This window comes from Thunnus thynnus, chromosome 15 (genome assembly GCF_963924715.1).
Source record: "Thunnus thynnus chromosome 15, fThuThy2.1, whole genome shotgun sequence".
NCBI classification, from domain to species: Eukaryota; Metazoa; Chordata; class Actinopteri; order Scombriformes; family Scombridae; genus Thunnus; species Thunnus thynnus.
In genome coordinates, this window is record NC_089531.1 from 22,226,538 (window position 1) to 22,240,052 (window position 13,515).

The 13,515-nt window shown below is 40.4% G+C and overlaps 1 protein-coding gene across 1 annotated transcript in view; it reads right to left on the reverse strand.

Moving 5' to 3' along the window:
* csmd2 (CUB and Sushi multiple domains 2) overlaps positions 1-13,515 on the reverse strand; it is a 270,669-nt gene that overhangs the window by 233,750 nt on the left and 23,404 nt on the right. The gene's annotated exons all lie outside the window — the stretch shown is intronic.

Below are 13,515 nucleotides of genomic sequence, written 5' to 3' on the forward strand. Positions count from 1 at the left end.
TCAGAACAGTGATAGAAAACCTTACTCATCAGCTGTGTTCATTTTTGTGCCATAAAAAGACACGGGTGGCAACACAGGACTGATTAGTTGTCATTTGCTGTGCAGAATTGCTAAAGTCATCAGCAGCTGAATTAATGGATGTGTGTATGCGTATGAGTGAGTGGAGGAGTTATGGAAGACCGTACCAATGGCACATCCTTAACAGAGACAAGTGCCCCATAGTCTTAAATTATATCTTTTTCTTAAATCTAATTCTACCTAAGGGTTGGAGTATGGAGTTATGGCTTACACACACACACACACACACACACATCCACAAAGCTTTACTTCCCCCAGATTGTCTGCTGGTCAGTGATTGAGTCATGTGACTGGTTTATCTCTAGGCTATCTGCACTGCACTAACAGTGTATTACATTGTCTTGATGCTATCTGTATCTGCTCAACACCATAGATACCTGTGAGGCAACACAGTGGGGTGCACAATCCCATTTATTTAAGATCACATACAAAATAACCAGCAGATACTGCAGTCCATGCACAGTGCTTCAGTAACTATTCAAATGCTGTAATCCTTCATAGCGTTGCTCATTTTGCATTTGCTGAATTAAAATATACATACGCATATTGATTACAAATATTCATTATGGGACACAATTTATTACATGAAAAGTTTAGTAAGTGGAAAACTGCAGCACAGAATCCTTAAATGAATAAGGCTCTGACAGTAGAGGTAAGGAAGTGAAAAGAATTGCATTCTTTGTTCATTTGTTCCCCCTTTGTGGAGACATAAGTCAATTACTCTTACAGCAAACAAATCAAGGCCGACAAATGAAACAAGGTGACGTTCACACGTCCACTGTGTTTTCTCCTGCTCTGCACAAATCACTTTGCAATAATCCTCAGGCAGAAAACAATTAGGGATAAAATAAAACTAATTCAATGTCGTGCCACTCTCACCCCTAGGAAAGTGACAAAGCTAAGTGGTAGCCAGGAGATATGCTGTTGTTTACTCGCCGGTGTGAATGCGCAGGTCTGTGCATGTGCATGTGCATGTGCATGTGCGTGTGTGTGTGTGTGTATGCATGTGTGTGAGTGAATTGAGCAATTATGACACACAAGGATGTAGTAGATGATCAAGGAGAGAAAAAGGACAGACTCAATTGAAAGTAAACAAGGAACAAGGTGAAAAAAATCCTGCAAGAATGAAGTCAAGCATTACAGCTAAAGATATGTAGTTATGTATATGTGGTGTATAGTATCCATTACTGATTATACACTAAATGCTTATACTAATGTGTATTATCTATATCTGCTTACTTAGAAATATTTATCAAGGTTAGAGGGTGTTTTTAAAGTGTGCTACAATTGGCAATTATAGATGTTATGTAAAGACGCATTTATGCAGCAACAGTGGTGTGAATGTCCAGTTATAACACATAGCGCAAAAAAGGTTGTTGATGAGTCAGCCTTAGCATCAAGCATCAAGATCTGAATGAGTAACACAGTTGACTAAGTGCAGTGGTGCGAGGGACGTGGCAAAAACAGACAACAATTAAAGCACACTCTGGTTATGGATAAGTGCAGTGTTGCTTTTCCCAGAATCGTACTGTACTCAGATTAAAAGGACATGCTGTTTAATCAAATGCAGCCACTTAGTTCACACACACACACCCAATCCCTCTTTCACCAGTTAAATCATTCTCTTATATACTACATCTCTCTCTTCTCTCCCCCCTGCTGTCTTCTATCCTACACTATGGGCCAAATCCAAGGATTGTGTGGCTTTTGCAGCCACTAAACATGTGCAAATGAGACAAAAAGATAATTCACAAAGCACCTGCAAATGGTGAAATGCACCAGAAACTGTGCTGCAAAACAAATAGCGTCATGGTGAGCCTGTTCCATTTGCATGTATGTAAATTAGGTAATATTCATACATTTGGCGCAAAATTGGCCCCTTTCTATGCAAATAAGCCTTGTTTTTGCAACGAAGTTACCACTGCTGTGACGCGTGCATAAATGCACACTGCCTCTTTCGCAGTTTGGAGACTCACTTACCATTTCAGCTGCTGTGTGATGCTGCAGCCAGCTGTGACACACAGCCAGCTGTGGGCACCAAACAGAACATCAGTACTGATGTTTCTGCGAAATCCCAGATACATTCAGTGACACCTGAACAACATTGTTATAAGATTCAGACATTAATCTAACACATTTCAGACCTGCCTGAGTCACAGCATTAATAGCTGTATTTTGACATTTGACATTTCAGTAGATCATGTTATAGATGCGAAGTACTGGAGAAGTAAAAGAAGCAAAATACATGACAGTTAGTTTGTGATTGTGGAGATCTCTGTGTGTGTGCACCTCTGTTAATTAGAGACACGCAATTTGAGGCTTTTGAGGCTCTCTGAAGTTTTCATTATGGACCAATCTGTGTGCTGAAATATGGAGAAAAGCCTGAAACACTGGAAATAGCTCTGCATACTCAACCAATGACGCAAAACAAAGGCAAATTGCACTCAGCTGCAAAACTTTATGGGCATGTATGTTCCGGCATATCATTAGTGCAGATTGCGGGATCACGGGGCTATTTGCGAGTGCAATCCATTCTTTGTGGATTTGGCACTATGTTTACAATTACGGCCAAAAGTATGCAGACACCTGTGACACTTATTTGTTGTTTTAACATTTCAATTTGTGTCAAACTATTCCTTTACTGCTACAGCACAATGATATTTTGGACAATAGCATGCCTCTAACTTTGCAGAAAAATTTTATAAGACCCTTTCCTGTTTCAACATGACAACCCCCTTGTGCACAAAGGAAGATCCATAAAGAAATGACTTTTTCCAGTTTGGTGTGGATAAACCTGACATGTCTGCACAGAGCCCTGACCTCCATCTAACACCTTCTGGATGAACTGGAATGCAAGCCAGCCCCCGTCATCCAACCTCACTAATGTTCCTGCTGAATGAATGCAAATATCTTCAACCAGGTTCCAAAATATGGAAAGTCTTCAGAGTGTAATATGTCTGTGTCAACATACTTTGTTCACGTGTCTGCATATTTTTGGCCATGTAGTGTGTGAGGTATTAATTGTTTATATAATGACTGTGGATAAGGTGGATGTTTGCATGTACATCAACACTCAAAGGCTTTCAGTCTGAGCCTTTGAGGTTTCTTCCAAAGGTTTCTGCATGAAGCTCAGATTCTATATACAAAAATTTCATTATTTGTACCTCTCTCCTCTCCCCTCTCACTGTGATCTTCAGTTTCTCCCTCGCTCCACAGAGGGATGCCACTAATAAACTCCAAAACAAGGTTGGGCAGAAGATCTGATTAGCCAGCGGGGCTAACAGGGACACAGTGACCGATGGAGCGCCCAACCAATGCTATTTACTTTCTACCCGTCGCTCCTCTTTCGTTCTTGTGGCAAGAATGATCAAAGAGCAGCAGAAGGACAGTGAGAGAAAAGAGAGAGGAGGAGGAGGAGGAGGAGGAGGAGGAGGAGGAGGAGGAGGAGGAGGAGGGGAGGATGGCGGTGGCATGTGTGTGTGTGTGTGTGTTACTGAAGAAAAGCGCTGGTACTGATCTAGAATTAGCTGCAGGCTCTCACAAACACAGATCGTGTTTCTGTATGCTGTCAACAGTCTCTCTTTCAGTCCCTCCCTGCCTGTAGAACTCAACATTAATGCCCTCTATCTGTTAATTATGTGTCTTTTTTGGGTTGTCTCTGATATGGCAACTGGAATAATCTGTTCTATTTTTGTCCTCAACATCTCTGCACTGTACTGTATGTAACTTCTACAGACTGATTCACATCCTTTGTGTTACAATCAATGACAATATCTTTACAGCAGAAAATGCAGCGTTAACCTTTGGCTTTCAAACAACTAAATTAGCACAAGTGCAACTGGTCACATGCAACAAGTGTCTAATTACATGCCCGGCAAATCCTTTTGACACAGCACGGCTAGTGTGTGCATGTGTGCATGGGACAATATGTTTGCTTTATCCATTATCACGTTTCACAAGGTGTTTGGATAACTAATTAGACTGCTATGCTCTGTGTCTCCCAGGGATGAACAAGAGAATACAAAAGGAAAGGGTGAAATCATGGAAGAAAAACGTGACTGCAGCAGCACTGTGGAAAAATGGAAAAATCAACACAGGCTGAAAAATATGCCAGGGATTTGCCTAAGCTGGGAAACAAATGGTGCACAAGGAGAACGTCTGTGCTTCACAGTCCCATAGATTACAGCTAAAGGGAATGTTCTGTTTTTGGGCGTGTGGTTAGGGGGCCAAACACCAAAGGTTCTGTGCCACCATATTGTTTTTGTTTTTTATGTTTCTGGTTTCTCTTTTCTTTCTTTTTCTGCACTCAGAGTCTTTGGCAGCATGGCAGTTTATATGAATTGAGGTCAGTCAAAGGAATTATTTTACACAATATTGTACAACAATCATAGTAGTGCCAACATTAGTCCAAATGTCAACTCACATTTTGGCTAGAAACCTTTTGGCATCAAACTTCATTTTCCTTTCAGCAAATACATTTGACCATCATTTTGACAATGTGTGTGAGAGCTTTGCCTCTTGTATCAAGTCTATACAGTCTATATGTGAAAGGAAACACATCTAGAATGCTTTTATTATGGCTGTTCAAGATGTGTTTCATAGTCCAAACCATTTGACTGTGACTTATTGAAGCGAATTTCTTTTGCCAATTCATATGAAGATGCTAACACATATCCCAAATTATGCACTGTTCCACTGTGTAAAGAGTCATGTCAGTTGGTTAAAAAGCAAAGAAATGGTACACATAATTGACTGTCCAATTTATACACAGTTTACCAAGCACATAACAGCATTCAAAAATCATATATGATCATTATGGGATCACTGTTTAAAACCAAAGGATGACCAGGGGATTTGGATGATTGCATTGTGTCGCAGACAAGCTGAATATATTGATTGGTTTCTGACAGTGGTGAGTGAAAAGTTTTTAGCATTCCTGCAGTTCTGTCAGGAGGAACTTATGTAATTCGTGGCACTCTCTTTGGCTGTGAGAAATTTGGAAGTGAAGACACAAACAGAAGGTGTTCTGCGGGTCTGCAATGCTTCCTGCAATCATGACTGAAATTGCTCAGCAGGTTGAAGAGTTATCATTGTACCTGTGTGCTGTGTGCTCTGCTTGCTTTGCTATGCTCCTGGAATTGCTGTTTGCAGCCGTTCCAGCCGTGTCACAATGGTGCATGGCATTGGGTTGTATGCTAGAGCTCATGTAAAGCAACAAATATGTTGTACCTTTTTCATTATCACACAACTAGATATTTGAGTTAGTTTTCAAACATATATTATTTTGAAAAAGTATTATCAAAATAGGGCAAAGTAAGCAATGCCTGTTTGCAGGGAGAACTGAATGTTGGAGAGCTCTTATCACTGTCATTTTTCATATGCTTAAAGCAGCAGAGATGAGTGTTTGAGAGAAACAAGTGCTTGAGGGAGTGCTTGAGAGAAAGTGCATTCATATGAGATGTGTGCATCATTACTCATAGATGCGTGAGAGACATATAAACAGCACAGCATATTGTCTCTGACTTTAGTTTAAAGCTCTGAAAATCAAATCCGGAACTATAAATCACTGCAAAAAAGAAAGAAGCAGAGAAGTAGCTTTTTCATCAGATAAAGTGATCACACTGATGAACTGTTGATTACATAGAGCTGAGTGTTCCAGTCTGGAGTAATGGTTAAAGGACTTTTTGGCCTTATTATCTGCGAAGAGAACAGCCTCAGTTCTAGAAGAACATGATGAAGAGCCTGTTAGACCAAGGAGTAAATAAAAGCCTCTTGACTAAGGACCCTGATATGTATTTTTGTGAACTCTTTTGCTAAGTGGTTCTTCCCTGTGCTTGTTTTTTGCATGAACAGTATTGCATATAAAATAAAATGTGCAAGGAAAAACTGAGCACACAGCTTACAGAAAGGCCTGTTATGGCTTCTGATTTTTACAGTGATTAGGTTTTTTCTAAATTTCTAAAAAATTTCTAAAAACTAGTGTATTGACCTTATCATGTAATCAATACTGACATGCAGTAAGGTGATGCAGGCTTACATCAGACTGTCCATGACCAGTTGACCAGTGGTTTAATTAGAAACCCATTGTGTAGCATTATGATAATGGTACACCACAATAATAGAAGATAAGATTTCTGAACTGGAAAACCTCCACTGACTTCAAGGGCTGACATATTGCAAATGGTGTTCGATCAACATCAGGTTTCACCATGATAAAGCTGTGTCTGACGTCCTTTTTACTCACAGTTGCGATTTGAGAATTGCTCCCTTTTAGAGAAATTACACATTGTCAAATCATGTTTATTATCAGTATTGAAAATTATAAGTGCCAGTTTATTACAGCTTGATCCGTCTAAAATTAACTGGAAACAAAGAGCCTTCATGTGATGCACAACAGTGACAAAAAGTTGTAGAAGCCTTGTTTAAATCCAGACATGCTGTACATATTAAACCGGCCACACATGCACACACATGACAGGTACTATGCTTCAGGTATTGTAATTGGTAGATTGTGACTGACGTGATTTGCATAAGTTGTCATGCAAATCAACAAAATGAATTCCCTGCAGTGAGAGAAGCATATAATCGACCTCCCACCATTCCTTTGTAAGTTAGTGTTTATCAATTTATATCATGAAATTCTTGGCTTTGTCTTCCTTCCTGTCATATTATGCGAAGTTGCTCTGTACATTGGAGATTCTATGTAACTGTCAAGTGTATTGCGGTTATTAAAAGAAATTACAACATACATTTAAATAGACATAATGGGCTATCAACCTGTGTTCATTAGGTTCTTGTGCACAGGATTAATTGGCAAATAGGACACTGTGTTGACTGATACAAACATTATCTAAAGTCAATGGTCAAATTTTAATAGTTGCTTCAATTTTTATTATACTGTATGACCTGTGGATGTCTAAATATATCTGATTTACTGAGCCTCTGCTGCTGTGCTACCCACTAGCTGATGTTGTTTAAAATCGGTCCATGCCAACTTCCCACACAAAACTGCAGATATATGACTTAAGATTATATTACTTAATAATAAGATGATGCTCTACATAAAATCACGGTCAAAAAAGGTTAATGTTTATATTTTATTAACTGAGGCTGTACGGGGCAAAAGGTACAATTATGTTCTTTATTTTCAGAGATGGCATATTGGCAAATGTGAGCAGGCAGCAGTACATTGGCCTAATTACACCTCTATTTTCATCCCTGAAGGCTTAAATGGCTCCACAGGCAGGCCTCCAAAAAAATGTGGTGTATTCCTTCGACTCAAACGAGAGTGACCCCAAACACAGAAGTGATGAAAATGACACATCTCTCTGAAGGGTGTACTGCATATTTAATCTTTTATCTCTGCAGGAAAACATTTCATTTCATGCCGCTGCTGAAGTGTATCCTGTTAAGAACATTGATAGGCCTGGGGATGGGAGGATGTCAATAGCAATACACAATGAGTGATACGCAGGATGTAGGATATAAATTCACAGCCATCTAGTTGATTATTTCTCTAATCTGGGGTTACAGGGCCTAATAATTCTGCCTCACAGGTGAGCCGGTGCCATAAATCTCAACATCGTTTCACTTTTTCCCTGCACGAGATGATGAAAAACAAACTATCACTCTTCCTCCTGTTTTTAGCAGTCTGTCGTTAAAGCTGGCGTTGATAAGTGGCAGTCTCTCCATTAACAGCCCAGACTCAAAGGAACCATAAATCCACTTGTGTGTGTATCAGTGTGTATACTTGCACATGTGTGAGTGTGTATATGAAAAAAATCTATCTACATATCTACATATTGTGCATGTATGTAGACAGGAATGTGTGTGTGGATGCTGTTGCTTGCTGATGATGCTTAATCATGACTGCCACAAACAAACATACAGCCAGCCATATTTCTCTCTCAAACATCATCACACACCCCTCCTCCTAATTTACATATGTAGCCTACTCTTTCCCTGGATGTGATACAACGTGTTCACATTGAAGCACGTGTAGCGCAGGACAAACAGACAAAGAAGGAACACGCGTATATTCAAACACACATTGAGCACGTGTGCACCACAGCGTTGACGTACTGAAGTCATTTTCCAAAGTATGTGTTGTGAGAGATTGATGCCCAAGGCCTTCACTGACAGAGACTTATTGCTATGGCAAGCATTCAGGCAGGAAGTGCCATTGTACGTCATCTTCTCTCACCCTGACCTGCAGACATTGGCTCTTTACAAGCTTGACTCATTGACTAACACTGAACATGTTCACACATACAGTATGATGAGACAGGGATGCAAACTAAAGCGCCAAATGCTGGAAGAGAGAGGAGACTGGATTCTCCGAGCTTTGGATGCTCCATGCTATCAGTAACTACTGCACTGTACAGTATAATAATCTCTTGTAGGTGACTCCAAATTCCAAAGACAGGGAAGACATTTTAGTCATTTTAAATTGAGAGGAACAAAGTACAAAGGACAATTTAAAGACAAAGAGGACAACTTAAAGACAAGATCAAGGACAACAGGAAAGTCAAATTGGACAAGAGGAAAACAAGAAAACAAGAAAATTCCCCAAACAAAGTGTGACAAGAGCTTGGTGCTAGGAGAGAGGAAACAGGGGGAAAATCAAAAAACAACAGATACTCAAAAGGGAATTAGTAGGCCTTCATATAACTAATTGAAGAAACAATCCAACACACCCCTGGACTGTTGAAATTAGAGCTGAGGTCAAACAGTGACATTTGGAGCCCCAAAGTGGCAGTTGGTATCAGTGGCAGCTAACTATGGCAGTTGGAAGCTAGCAGTGGATGCTAACAGTAGAAATTGGAAAAACTTTAATTCAAAGAAACCTGACCAATGAGCCATTCAAAACAGCAGCCAACCCTCCCTCACTGCCCAGAGCAGACATCATCAATTTACGCTACCCACCAGATATTGAAAATGACACAGGAAGAAGAACATTCGAACAGGAGCTTCTTAAGGGACAGCCAGAAACCCTTTTTTGCTGATCTTTTTAAAAGTGGAGAAATTAGAAATCTCATCTTCTACACCGACAGACCTGAAACCTGGCGCAGAGCCATTATCGACCATCACCCTTCAGTGGCAAAAAAAGGGCAACAAGGAGTACTGGCAGTTAAAGATCAGGGACCCAGAGGACTTTAACAGCATAATGACAACTGTCAGTGTTTATGGAAGTGGTAGGGTCATGGTACAGGAGTATCTCAAGCCTTTCTAGGACAGTTTCCAGGCACTTAAATCTCTGGTAGAGAGAACAAAACACCTCTCCTATGGAATTCCAGCCTCATGACACAGACCCTCCAACTGTCTCTAGCATCCCAACTGAGGAGGAGCACCATGATGACAAAGAGCAGACCCTGACCCCTCCACATCAGACCTCCTTTACAGACCTGAAGGAACCCTTCACCCAGTTAGAAGTAGAGTTGATGCAGCTCAGGGAAATGGACTTGAATCAGACAGACAAAAGCTCTAACAACAACAACAAATGGAACAGAAGGGAAAAGAGCAAGAAAGCATACAGACAATCCATCAAAAACAATACTCAAAGAAAGAGAAAGCCACAAGAAAGACCTATTCACTCTGACAGAACAAGTGAGAGAGCTACAGCAAGAGAAAGAGACCCAGAGGAGAGAGCTTGTTGCACTTGTCAGAACAGGTGAAAGAGCTAAACCACGAGAGAGAGAGTCACAGGAGAGAGCTTGCCACTGTAAAAGAACTTCTGGGAAATGCAGCTGGAGAGAGATAGAGAAAGATTCAACTTGTTGCTCTGACAGAGGAACTCAAGGAGAGGAACAGAGCACTGGATGGTTTGAAGGAACAGGTGACCTCCCTCACTGAGTCTGAGCCACTGATGACTGACCACTGTCAGCACACAGCAGTGAGCCCCTCCCAGAACACCCAGCAGGATGATCCCCTCTCTCAACCAGAGCAGCCTGAGTCCAGCAGCCACACAGATGGACCAGATAGTCCCACGGCAAAAGCACATATTGTGTTGCTGATCGACTCAAATGGAAAATTCATTGTCGAGAAAAGGCTTTTCCCCGGGCACAAGGTAGCAAAACTTTGGAGTCCAAACACAGTGGCAGCCATGGGTATTCTCTGTGAGTCTCACCTCGGCTCCGCAAGCCACATCCTAATCCACACAGGTACAAATGACCTGAGGACATACAGGAGAGAGTGGCCCTGTTTCTTAAAGCAGTCACTGAGAAGGCATGTTGCATCTTCCCGAACTCTATAGTGATGTCCACTCTGTTACCCAGAAAGGATTTCCACCCAGAAACAATACAGAAAGAGAATGTCAGCATCTCCAGAGACTGTGAACAATAGCCAAATGTTCATGTTCCCCACTACCCCTCTCTTACTGTACAAGATCTTTATGATCATGTACACCTCTTCAAGGAAGCAGTTCCATTCTTCACAAAGACATATCCAGTCTGCACAAATCAGCCCCAGGCCCAGGACCTTGCCACCTCCCAGATCTTTCGCACTACCACCTCCACAGCAGCAGCATGAACAGACCCAGCCCGGCAGACCGTCCTATTCTAAGGTTGTCAGAGGAGCAGCAGGCTCCACCGACAGTGAACTGAGAGCCATCCTGGACATGCTGAGTACATTATGCTCTCATCTCGGGGCCACAGTCACGGTCAGTGGTAATGAGCAGGTAGTGGTTCTTTAAAAAAAGGTCCACAAAATAAAATAAACACTGTATGTACACACTATGTCTATGTAATCATCACACTGTAAATTTATTTTATGTTCAAGACAGTTATTTCTTCTCTTTTTAAAATGACAATCAGTTACAGATGCAATGAAATCATTTAGCCAGTCTGTTTGGAAAATGCAGAGTTTAAACTCCCATTTATTTGGTTTAAAAAGTAGAAACCATGACTTCTTATACAAAGTTATGGATGTTGATTTTGTTATTTTGTAGGAGACTTGGTGGAAAATAGATGCCCTCACTGGTTGTCCCCCTAACTATAGAGAGTTTATAGTCCCATCAACAAAACTAGAGACTAGGGAATATTGATATGGTATAACTCAGAACTATAGAAGACTCAATAGAAATAATGAAATAAGGGAAATATCACATTTGGTTAAAAATTAAAAAAAGATTAAATTTCCACTGAGAAAACTATTCTTTTATGTGTTATTTATATTCCCCTAATAGAATCTCCATATTTCAATTGGGAGATTTTCTCCACCATAGAAGAAGAGTTCTGTCATTTCCAGGCCCAGGGATCTGTGCTGATCACTGGAGATATAAATGCTAGAACTGTGACAGTTACATCACCTCCCTATTCTTCCCAACAGGAAAAATTGTGACAAAAACACAAACAAGAGTGGAAAACAAGTCTTGCAGCTTTGCAGAGTGCTGGGTCTGTACATTGTAAATGGAAGGCTGCGAGGGGACTCCTTTGGACGTTGTACATATTGTTCAAACTTTGGCAGCAGCACTGTTGATTATGCTATAACAGATTTAGACCAAACCTCTTTGAGCGCCTTCACGGTGAAAGAACAAACACCTCTATCAGATCACTTTGTATCTGAAAAGAGCAGACACAGGTAACATATGTTCTCAGCCCTGTAAGCTGAACAAAATAGAGAAGCGATACAGATGGGCAGAGAACAGTCTGGAACAGTACCAGGCAATGGTCGGTGAAGAAATCCAGTCTCTTTTAGACTCCTTGCTGGTCCAGATCTACCCTCAGAATACAGAAGGTGAAGAGTGTTGTCTGGTAAACATTAAGCACATATTTGATCATTTGGCCTCATTATCAAACCTAAAATGCAAAACAAAACAACCAAAGAAAATTAACAGGGAAAGGAAGTTTGTTTCAGACTGTAAAACCATTAGGAAGACATTAAGAAAAGTCTCAAACCAAAAACATTGGAATCCAGACAGCCAGGAACTCCGCCTTAGTTACTGTGAGACTCTAAAACAATGTAAAATCATACGAGAGCAAAAACAAAACCAACTACAATTAATTGAAGAGTCTCTGGGGTTCTAGGAAAATAGGAACTTATTTATCAAAAAATGTTACAACAAACAGTCCATTCAAAATGGAGACATATGGAGAAATCATTTTGAAGATCTCTATAGAAAACCTCCAAAGAATTATGCTCAAGAGCAGATTTCAGAAAAGAAAGATCTTGAAAAAGCTATTAACAATTATCAGACCCCATTGGGTTACCCTATCACAGAATTAGAACTGGAAGACAAACTGAAGGTTCTGCAGCCCAAAAAGCATGCGGGCCGGGTGCATCTTAAATGAGATGGTAAAATGTACAAAAAAAATGCAAATTGGCCGTCCTAAAGATACTCAACTTGGTACTAAGTGTTGGTCATTTCCCTGAAAGCTGGAATGAAGGGCTGATCACACTCATCTTCAAGAATGGAGGCAAATGAAATCCAAACTACAGATGCATCGGTGTAAGTAGTAATCCAGGGAAGTTATTTGGCAGTATTTTAAATTCAAGAATTAAAGCATCCTCATCGAGCACAGTGTCTTAAGCAAAAGTGGGATTGGCTTCCTTCCAAATTATAGAGAGGTTGACCACATTTTCACCCTACACACACTAATTGATAAATATGCAAATCAAAATAAAGACACAATTCATGCATGCTTTGTTGATTTCCAAAAAGCTTTTGATTCAGTCAGGCATGAGGGATTCCTTTTTAAATAATAGAAAGTGGTATTGGGGGAAAGTCTTTTGATGTAGTTAACCAATATATGAAAATAACAAATTGGCTGTCAAAGTTGGAGATAAACACAGACTTCTTTCCACAGGGTAGAGGAGTGAAGCAAGGCTGCAACCTCAGCCTCACCCTCTTCAATATTTAGAACAATCACCAGCACCTGGTCTCACTCTTCAAGACAGAGAAATCAAGTGTCTGTTTATGCAGATGACCTGGTCATACTGTCTCCTATGAAAGTAGGTCTTCAGCAATGCCTGGACCTTCCCCATCAGTACTGTCACACCTGAGCCCTGACAGTTAACGTGAAGAAGACCAAAATTATCACTTTCTAAAAAAGATCAAGGTTACAGAGAAATGACTCAACAGGCAAAAAAGGCTTTCTATGCCATCAAGCATTCAGTTCAAATCCAAATTCCAATTAGGACATGGTTCAAAACATTTAAATCAGTTATAGAATTGATTGCATTGTATGGCAATGACGTATAGGGCCCCTTACTACAAAATGATTGGGAAAAATGGGACAAAAATCCATTTGAAACCCTGCATGCAGAGCTCTGCAAAAGTATTCTTTGGATACAAAGAAAAACCTCAAACTCTGCATGCAGGGCTGAAATAGGCCAATATCATTTACTTCTAAGTATTCAAAAAGATCTATGAAATTCTGGAGCCATATTAAAAAGAGTGACCCTGCCTATTACCATTATAAAGCCTTTGCCTGCCAAGAG